The sequence below is a fragment of the Heloderma suspectum genome, chromosome 1, assembly GCF_057233095.1.
Source record: "Heloderma suspectum isolate Gila_16-S chromosome 1, 16-S_ref, whole genome shotgun sequence".
NCBI classification, from domain to species: domain Eukaryota; kingdom Metazoa; phylum Chordata; class Lepidosauria; order Squamata; family Helodermatidae; genus Heloderma; species Heloderma suspectum.
The window spans coordinates 301459642-301470804 of record NC_139458.1 but is presented as its reverse complement, the minus strand read 5'-3'; positions in this window follow the sequence as shown (position 1 = coordinate 301470804).

Below are 11163 nucleotides of genomic sequence, written 5' to 3'. Positions count from 1 at the left end.
TTGGACTCGATGGCCTTGTAGGCCCCTTCCAACCCTACTATTCTATGATTCTATGATTCTATAATGATGGTAAAATAGATTCCCCTTTACCAATGCTTTTCAAATTCATTGTGTGAATTTTCTGCAGACTATTATTACAAAAAGTTGTAATTTAGCTCTATTGTACTTGATTAGTGTTTCAGCTAGCATACAGATAGAGTAGTTTGAAGATTGTATGCAGCTCCAGCCAATAAATACATACATATACAATGCTCTGTTGAGGTTACAACCATCCCAACCCTGCAGCCAGATATCTCTGAGGTCCAGTTCATAGAGTTAACATGCAAAAAACAGATATTTAAAGTATTTTTATCCTGCCCCTCAGCCAAAAAGCCACCCTGAGCAGTTAATATGCAATCACTAAAACACAGGGCCAGCCCTACCATTAGGCAGAGTGAAGCAGTCACCTCAGGTGTCAGATGCTGGGAGGTGGCAGGAAGATGTGTGCCCTGGGGCCTGCTCTGTTTCCCCTAAGTTAGCATGCTGCTTTCAGGTACAGCGGAAGATGCTGTCCCATCATCAGTATTGAAGACAGATTCATTCTGTCAGTCCAGTTGGCTTTCGTACATGGAGTGGGAGGGGGTATCATTCTGTTCCTCACTTCAGGCAGCAAAATGTCTTGGGACAGCCCTGGTAAGACAAGATCGTCCCTGCCCATATGCTTACAATCTAAAAATACACAACAATCAAGGAACAAGGGATGCGGGGGGGAATAAGTAGTCTTTCAGTAGGGCAGGTGGAATGGCCCACCTTCCCCTATCATCTCCCTCTGTCCAACCTGCTGGAATGGCGACAGCTGAGGGAGGAGCCCTCATGGGGGAGGTCTTTCAGCTGGGTTGGTGAAATGGCCCTGCTTCGCCCCTTATCCCTGTGCGATACCCCCTGACCGTCCTCAGAGATATATTTACACTGGAGTCTTATATTTCTGCCCTTTTATACAGAGAGCTGTGGCTTCCCTGACCCAATTCCCATGCTTGAATGCCATCGTAATTAAATCAGTGCCTTATGGGTCAATGTGTCACTATCCATAGAGGCCATGTCACACAGGAAGTCAAAGTGGATGCATTCTGGAGACAGCTGGGAAGCTTACTTCATCTTTACACCTAGAAACACATTTATGTATTTATTTAATATCCCACCTTTCCACCCAAAACTGTTGTTCAAGGCAGCTAACAATAAAATCCAAGATTAAAAATGAAATCTTAATTAAAGCATAATCCCAAAACACATGGTGATGTAACCCTCCCTCTGGTCCATCTGCCTACACTTTGGGTCAGCTGTACCCACTGTCCTACAAGCTTCAACCCCTAAATTCACCAGGTAAAAGGGACACTCAGTGTGCCTAATTGGTTCCCTTTACCCAACCAGGAGAAGTACCCAGGAAATATGAACACTTTTGATAGTGCAGAAAGATGAACAAGGTGCGGGATTTTATAATTTAAAAATAAACAAATAAAAGTGTATTTAATACAAGAGGTGTTATATAATCAACCATTCAGTTCTCAGTCTTACCCTGCTCACTCTACCCCTTCTAAATCTTACACACAAACCCCACTAACTAGATGTTGCTTTATCATGCCCTGAAACCTTATCTCTATCTGTTTCTCTGTCTTCAGGCCCTATCTAACCAACTGTCTGCGCCTGCCTTTTATAAACTCAGCCTCCCGCCCCTGCCCCCGCCACACAAGCCTTTCACTCACCCCCTATAGCACTCTATTAGCCCTTGCTTACCTGGGTTATATAAAACAATATAAGCACATACTTCACAATAACAGGCATATGCTACACACATACATTTAAAACATAATTAAAAACATAACAATAATAAACCAATACACAGCACCCAACTCATTAAATACCCCTTCCGCAACAGACCAGTTTATGCACAAAAGGCCTGCCAGAATGGAACTCTGCTATATTTCTCCAGCCATTTGTACATGTTGGAGTCACACCAATAATTCTGCTAGCTTTCATAAATCTCATTTCATAAGTCACACGCATGAGACTTTATCTCCATTTTGTTCTGTGTTGAATCACATGGTGGCACAAGACTGACAATTAAAGGAAGGCAAGGGAGCAGTCAAATGAAAGGTTGTGAGTGTGGGGTTTCCTACAGATAAAGATCTGGATGAATCACTGCTCTATGTACAGCAGAACAAAGATCACACCATGGTGCTTCCCACCCCATTTTCTTTTTTAACCTAGAAATCTCTGTATGTTTTCAGTCATCCATCCTTGTAAAAGACAGCACACAGTCACAAAGGATACAGAAGAAAATATAAACGGTAGGCTGAGAAATAGGCTTACCAGAGCAAAAGTGCTAAAACAGGGGTGCAGAACTGTTTTTTGGTGGGTGGCTGGATTGCCCCCATCAGACCACCCTTGGGTCGGATGACATCAGGGAACATGGCCCTGCCCCTGATGTCACATGAGGGGGGCGTAGACCTGCCTCCTGATGTCACTCCCCTTTTTTTCTTTTTTCATGCTGGAAGGAGGCATGAGCACTTGGGGTTTGAATTCGGGATTCCTTGAACTGCCAAATGTTCGACCACTGAGCTTTCCTCCCACTTAGCAGTAAAGGGACATTCAGATCTGGAATGGGGACCACTTAATCTGCATTCAAGTGCTTTACAATTGAGCTATGCCTCCAACTGCCTGAGAAACCAAATGCCTGCCTTTGGGAGTGTGGGAAGCATATTGGTTTCTTTATGAGGCCATGACTCGCTGCAAGAAATGACCTGGAAACTCCTACAGCCAGTTGTGCACATATATGTTCCATGGATTCTTTGACTAGGAATGCTTTTTTTACTGAATCTTCCACATTTGACTTTCAGCCCCTGACCAGCTGAGCCAAACTCAAGAGCTATCCTCTACTTAAGTCTGTGTTAGAATCATACATCAATGAGACCAGAATGGAAAGAACAAGGGGAAAGTCAAAAAAAATTATGAATATGGAATGTTCACAAAAGATATGGATGAGTCACCACTCCAGCCAAAGTAGAAATAACTCCAGCCCTTTTTTGTCGTCGTAGCTATCCCATCTTATCACTGATTCATCCTTCCCATTTTCGGAAAGTTATCTAATTCTCCCTGTTGTGCAGATTTGCAAATTAAGAGGAAAGATAATATTAAATATAGCTGATCTTTTTAATAATACAGGATAGTTTTTCCATATGAAAATGTTAACTTTCATATGGAAAAACATCAGAGAAAATCCATCCATCCATCCATCCATCCAGTAATTATATTGATGGTTTGATTTTTTTTGATGATATACAAATGTGTTTAAGGCTGCAGTCCAATGCTCATTGGGAGGACATCCCGGGAGCCAAAGGATTTTTGGGATCTCCCTCTCCATGGGCAGGGAGAGAGATCTGCCCTCAGAGAGGGTGACCTGATCTCATGAACCTCCAGTGGGAGACTGCAGAAAGGTCTGTGGCCAGGGTTTCTGCTCAGTCAGAACCCTGATGTTGGACAGCACAAAAAAGGAACTGACCCAGGAGAATGGGTCTGCACGATCCAAAGCCCACCCATGCCCCAACATGCCCCTGGAATGGGGGAAGAACTACTCCAGCCTTGGAGATGGCGTAATTCATTTCCCTCCCATTGGAAACAATGGGAGGGAAACTGTTTAACGGGGTGGGGGGAGCAGGGAAAGATGGAAAATGCCACTCCTCCCTTCTTCCGCCCAGCCAGTCTTTCACCCTCAACAAGAGGCTCTTGAGATCCTCTTCGTTTTCTGCCATTAGGGTGGCATCGTCTGCGTATCGGAGGTTGTTGATAATTCTCCCGGCAATCTTAATTCTGACCTGTGATTCATCCAACCCGGCGTTTCTCATGATGTACTCTGCATATAAGTTAAATAAGCAGGGCGACAATATGCAGCCTTGTCGTCCTCCTTTCCCAGTTTTGAACCAATCAGTTGTTCCATGTCTGGTTCTTGCTGTTGCTTCTTGACCCTCGTACAGGTTTCTCAGGAGACAGGTAAGGTGGTCTGGTACTCCCATCTCTTCAAGAATTTGCCACAGTTTGTTGTGAACCACACAATCAAAGGCTTTAGCATAGTCAATGAAGCAGAAATAGACGTTTTTCTGGAATTCTCTTGCTTTCACCATGATCCAGCGAATGTTGGTGATTTGATCTCTAGCTCCTCTGCCTCTTCGAAACCCAGCTTGTACTTCCGGTAGTCCTTGGTTCACATACTGCTGAAGCCTAGCTTGTATGATTTTGAGCATAACCTTGCTGGCATGTGAAATGAGCGCAATTGTACAGTAGTTTGAATGCTCTTTGGCATTGCTCTTCTTTGGAATTGGAATGTAAACTGACCTTTTCCAGTCTTGTGGCCACTGTTGAGTGATCCAAATTTGTTGGCATATTGAGTGCAGCACTTTAACAGCATCATCTTTTAGGATTTTAAATAGCTCATCTGGAATACTGTCATCTCCTCTAGCTTTGTTGTTAGTAATGCTTCCTAAGACTTCCTAAGGCCCACTTGACTTCACTCTCTAGGATGTCCGGCTCAAGTTCAGTTACCGCACTATCATGGCTATCAGGGAGATTAAGATATTCTTTCCTGTATAGTTGTTCTGTGTATTCTTTCCACCTCTTCTTAATTTCATCTGCTTCTGTTAGGTCCCTGCCTTCTTTGTCCTTTATCATCCCCGTCTTTGCACAAAACGTTCCCTTGATATCTCTGATAGGAATTGTATAAGTGTCTAATAATAACAATAATAATAAATAATAAAAAACAATAATGTAACATTCAGTTGATAATATATCAAAGACCTACCCTTTCCCTCCTCATCATAAAGACATACCCGAAACATATACAAGAGCATTAGGGGAAGTAATGTAGTCACTTACGCTGCATGCTGAGACTGCTGTTGCCTTCTCAATGACGCTTGTGCACATTGGCTACACCAAAAAATGAGCATCTCCTGGGCAAAATAATCTGGCAGAATTTGACAATAGATTCATCAAAAGAAAATGAGAGGTTCTTTCAAATGTGTCCTACACTGCCTAATAATAGTAGAAATAATAGATATGAATGGTCTCCTTTTAGGTTGTTGCGGAAGAACTTAAATGCATGCACACTTTTCTCTTTTGTGTCTAAACTCTGGGATGCTGAGAGGAAAATGAATCATAAAAATCAAGAATTCAGAAAGACAGCTGGCAATGAAGCAGTGGGTACTTGGAAGCTCTATAGAAATTATGAGTAATGGAAAGCTTGAGATTGTACTAGTAATTTCATCATGTTCAGATACAGAAAATTCCTGCCTTTTAGGGGAAAGGGCTTAGACATGCATATTTTCTTTTGAATCTCTACACTGAGGGGAAATCCAGAAAAACACACACCTAATACTCAAAAATCTAGGAAATTCAAGAAATTATTCTGATTTACACAGCGGTGTTGCTCTCTCTCTCTCTCTCTCTCTTTCTCCCTTCCCAAATAAACGAAATTTAGAACAAGTTTCACAGCATTTCTTTCTTTCTGAAAAGACAAAACACCACAACTGCCACTGACAGGACTATAGACCTGGGATCTGAACATGGTTTGGAGGTGTGTCAGCATGGATTCAGACATGCCAGACTTGCATGCCAGACTTGCAAAAGTACAAGGTACCTTGAGACTCTTATTCCCACTTCCAGCAGGGCCTGAGCAGTAGGATATGAGAGTCTTGGGGTATGAACATCTATTTGTGCATGGACAAGTCGAGAAGGAATGGTTAAGAAGCAGTAGCCTATATAAGTAATTTTAGTATTTCCATTTCTGTTACTGTATTTTAAATCTTTGCACTGCTGCTAGGTTTTATTTGGTTATTTTTATTTTATACTATACTTTTAAATGTTTATATTGTATTTCATCCTGTTATATTTTATGGTTTTAATTCTTGTGAACCGCCCACAGTGCTTTGGCTGTTGGGTGGTGCAGAAATGTAATACATAAATAAGCAAGCAAACAAACAAACAAACAAACAGGGACTGGCCAACGAGATCATATTATCATATTATGCCAGTACCCTTCCAGCTGCACTGGCTGCCAGTCCATTTCCATGCCCAATTCAAAGTGCTGGTATCAACTGTTAAAGCCCTAAATGGCTTGGGGCCGGGTTATCTGAAGGATCGTCTCCTCCCATATGTACCTGCCCAAACCCTAAAATCATCATCAGGGGCCCCTCTCCAGGATCCACTGCCAAAGGAAGTGAGGTGGGTACCTACCAGGAAGAGGGCCTTTTCTGCTGTGGCACACCGGTTCTGGAATTAGCTCCCTAGAGAGATTTACCTGGCACCTATGTTGTACTCCTTTTTGTGCCTCATGAAAACCTTTTATTTTCCCAGGCATTTTAGCATTCTACTCTTTTTAGCTCTGCTGTTTTAATTCTGTATTTTAAATTTATGCATTGCTGCTGGTTTTATTCCGGTTAAAAATATTGTAGTTTTAAGCTTTTATATTTTATATTATTTTATGCTGTACTTGTGGTTTGAATTTTTGTGAACCACTCAGAGAGTTTTAGGTACTTGGCAGTATAGAAATGTAATAAATAAATAAATAAATAACACAAGGTGGTTCCACTCCAGCCATTTTCTCCATTATTTGCCTATCCATTTGTTCCTGAAAATCCTGGTGAAGTTTTCCCCAAATCATTGCATTTCCCCTTTTCCCCATGAGTGATCCCCAGTTGATTTAATTCCTTATTTTAAGTGATTTTGGGAACTTCCATTGCAAGTGAAGCACAATAGTTTGAGGTCTGAAGTGAGACTGCTGTTTTCTCATCTGGGATGGAGGTGTGGCTTGTGGCATACTTGTTAATGGAAGTTTCCCCAGTATTGCCATCCCTTTCACATAAAGGGATCAGTTGAATGTTGGCTGTTGGCTTCTTCACATGAGTTTTTTTATCCTGCAACTTTAGCAGGGCTTCTGCTTCTGGATTCTTTGTGGGATTAAGATGGGCTCCTTCACGCACACTTCCTGTTTTTTTTCCAGAGGATTGGCTTTATCTGCAAGTTCTATATGTTTCATTATACAGCCACTAGATGGCACTGTTGTCATAGCACCACTTCCTCTTTACATGGACAAATTCCAACTGCTTCTTTTTATTACTTCATTATCTCTTTTTCAAATAAAGCCGTGGTAATTGTCAGAAAGTATGGGAGAGGAGCTGGAGGTTGACGACCTCATGTAAAGGACCCGCAAACTTTGGTGAGTAACCAGTCTCAATCACGGGCTAAAAGCCCCATGTGAAGAAGCCCTGTATTAGGCAGACAACTTTGTCAGAAGTTTTTTGAAAGTCCAAATACACACTAGCCCTATTCAGGCATTCTGAACCTGAATAGAGCAAACACATGAGGAGAGGGAAGCAGTTCATTCTGCAGCATGCCAGTCTCCCAGTTTAGTTTTTTTTTTAATCTTAAGAAATAAAATAATAATCAGGAGGGGCCAGGAGCCTGGTGGCCACCAATCCAGCCCTAAGGACTGGATCAATTCTTTCTCTTGTTATTGTTTTTAGTTGTTTGTTTTAATATACATACATGAATTTGTATATATCCATAGCAGTGAATTCATATGAAATGCATACAACTTTCTAGCAATTATACATAGGCTTCAACAATTATACATAGGCAGCCCACATATCCAACTAAGTATCCATTTAAAGGTAGTGTCTATATGCCACCCATTCAAATGTTGAAACCATTGTAAGGTCTTCAATCCATTGCATTATAGGAGGTGAGCATTTATCCATCCAATGTTGTAATACCAGTCTATTGGCTGTCAGAAGGGTGCAGAGAATCCATTTACACTGAACAGTCATTAATTTCTGTGAAGGAGGTAGAGTAATTTAAAAGAGTGTATGCATCAGCAAATATTAAAGACTGTTCCAGTAAAAAATTATTCGGATAATAACCTCCTCCCCAAAAGAAGCAACTACTGGACATTGCCAAAACATATGTTTAAAAGAAGCATTAGCTGCATTGTACCACCAGCAAGTAGTCCAATTGGACAATCCCTTATTAAAGAGACAATGTGGTGTCCAATAGACACTAAACAAAAGTTTTTGCTGAATAAGACACAGCCTAAGATCCATAGACACAGCAGGTAGATGCCAAAGCAGTTATCTACTGATTAGCAGAATAGGACATTCCAATTCCTTATTCCATTCCTGCTTAAAACCCTGTATATCATAGTTATTCAGCAATAACAAGTATTTATAGATATGGATCATGGGTCACTTTGAACAGCCTCAGTAAGTGCTTCCAATAATGGGTAATTCTAAGGCATAATTTCCCTTTTCCTCAGAGTGACCTATAAGGGTGGAAGAATCCACCCTGATAGCCATGTTAATCTGTTACAGCAAACTCACAAAAAATAGTCTTGCACAATAAAGACTAACAGATTTATTGTGGCATAATCCCCAATGGGCTCTTTCCATGGAAGCTTATACCACAGTCTATTCCTTGTTTTTTAAAGTGTTACAAAATTCCTTGTTGTGTTCATCTAGTATTTGTTTTGTTTGGGGCTTTGAACTTGGTACCAGAAGTGCAGGGCTGTGTCCACGGCTCGGCAACATTTTTGGGCCAATGGGCCCATTTGGAATGTTGAGGAAATGTTGTGTGTACTCTAACAAAATGGCTGCCATGGGGCATGGCTTTTCACAAAATGGCTTCTGTGGTAGGCGTGGCAATCACAAAACACCCTTTCACAGAAGGAAACTGTTGAGGCTAAAAGGCAAGGACCTTGCCCGAGAACCTGAGCACAAGGCAAAGATGGGTTCTGAGTTCCAAAATCTAAGATGATTCCTTTGAACCCACTTTTCTGCTCCAACACCCATTTCACAGAAAGCAAATTGGTGATGTTCAGAGAAACACACAGGCAAATCACACACACACACCACACCTTAAAAACACTAAGCAACACACATACATCTATAAACTATACCACACCAAAAAGCACACCCATACCCAACTGGCAAAACACACACCACAAAAACCAAGTAAAACTCCTATTTCTCCCCTCTAATCACTCAGCCCATGAGATCGGTACCCACCCGCCAGGCCCCACGGTCATTCCCTACCACCTAAGCCCCAGGACAGTTCCCACCAAGCCCCTGTAGTCACTCCCACTCCTGCCAAGCCCCCCCGATACTTCCTGCCATTCTGCCAAGCCCCCATGGTCACCCCCTGCCAATCCCAAGTCAATCAAGTAACTACACAGTTGATCAACCTGAATTGCCCAACCATGGATAGTTAAAACTCCCTAGAGAGTTGATGCCCCAACTTTTCTCACTTGGCTATTACCCTATAATTTGTATATATAAAGAATGCAATTTCCATCCCTTATTTGCCTACAAATGGTCAGGGAAAGGTTACTTGGAATTGAGGAATGAATGGATTTAAAAAAAACCACAGATTCATTACTTCCCCTCTTTGCCCTGAAAGACATATGGCATGGCAGGTGCTGTTCATCACAGCTATTGTTCATCACAGGTTCTAGTATAAATACAGTTTTCTGTTATTAGCTGGACTCAAAGGGTTTGTATAAACAGACTTCGTCAGTCATATGATGTTGGACAGAGAACATAAGTATTTCATGATCAAGACTAAAGCTTAAAACAAGGTGATCTTTATTAGAGAAACACAAAAAGCAAAGGTAGCCATATTGGCTGTAAGAAATTCCCCCAAATCCATATTAGGGCAATACCATTATTAGACCAACCCAAAGATCTCAAAACAGTGTGCAAGCTTTCAAGTTCGAACTCTTTTTCAGGCAAGATGATAAACAAAGCATAGAAATGGTGGGGAAGGGCTGAGGTTGAAGCCATGGCGTTTGCACTTAGTCATAGTCTTAAAATGGAATGTGAGTTGGTCCTATAAAGGTATTGCCTTAATATGGATTTCTTAAAGAGCACTCACAATTGGAAACATTTTAGAAAAGTAATCCCAGGCATATTTCTATTATCATCTAATCTCAGGAGTATAGCAAGATCAACGCCCTCTCCTCCTCAAAGTATGCCACAGTGACTGTCACTAGTATCCACTTTGAGATTCTAGATGTTTTTAAGTGGTGTCACCCTGCTGGAGAGTACAAGACCCATATCCCAAGGCTCAGAGTTTGTTATATAAACATTTACTATAATAACTGTTCGCATTTATGTTTATCATCTAGACCCATGGGAAGCAGTCCAACCCCAGTATCAGAGGCAGTATGCCTATGTACACCAGTTGCTGGGGAACATGGGCTGGAGGGTGCTGTTGTACTCATGTCCTGCTTGTGGGTTTCCCGTGGGCAGCCGGATGGCCACTGTTTGTGCAAACTGCAGGACTAGATGGACCTTGATCTGATCCAGCACAGCTCTTCTTATGTTCTTATACCTTTGAGAAATACCATCAAGTCTTCAATAATTTCACCACACCATCACCCTGAGCCTGGACCAGTCCAAACAACAGTTTTACTTTCTGGAGATCATGGTTTAACTATATAATAGACACCACCTTATACTGGAAACCAACCAACTGCTACACTTTCCTACACACTTCCAGTTATCATCCAGAGCACACCACTGGTTGTAAGCCCTAATACAAGAGCGAGGAAGCTATGGCCGTCTGGATGTTGTTGGACTCCAGTTCCCATCAGCCCCCACCCCCATGGCCAATGGTCAGGGATGATGGAAGTTGTAATTTACCATCTGGAGGGCCACAGCTTCCCCACCCCTGCTTAATATATAACTGCAGGGACAAGCACCTAGAGAAGCTACACCAAACATTCATAAATTACAATACTCACATGCGGAAGTGAAGAAATACATCTACAAGACCAGATGCATACCTGGAGCCATCTACTACATGACAGCCCAGCAGAAAAAGTAAGAGAGAAAGTCAGTATTCAAATATAGCAGACAATTGCAGGTTGTCATTTGTAGCTCCCAGCTAAAACCTCACCAGCGCATCATCAACGATCTATTCTACAGTGTATCCTGGAAGACGATCCTATCCTATCCTAGGCCTTGTGGCAGGTGGCCTGTTCTTGCTCACACACAGCTACTCAACCTGAAACAAGTCCTCATCAGTAACAATAGACCACCCAATACAGATACAAACCCAGGAACTTGCTGCTGCCACAAACCTGCT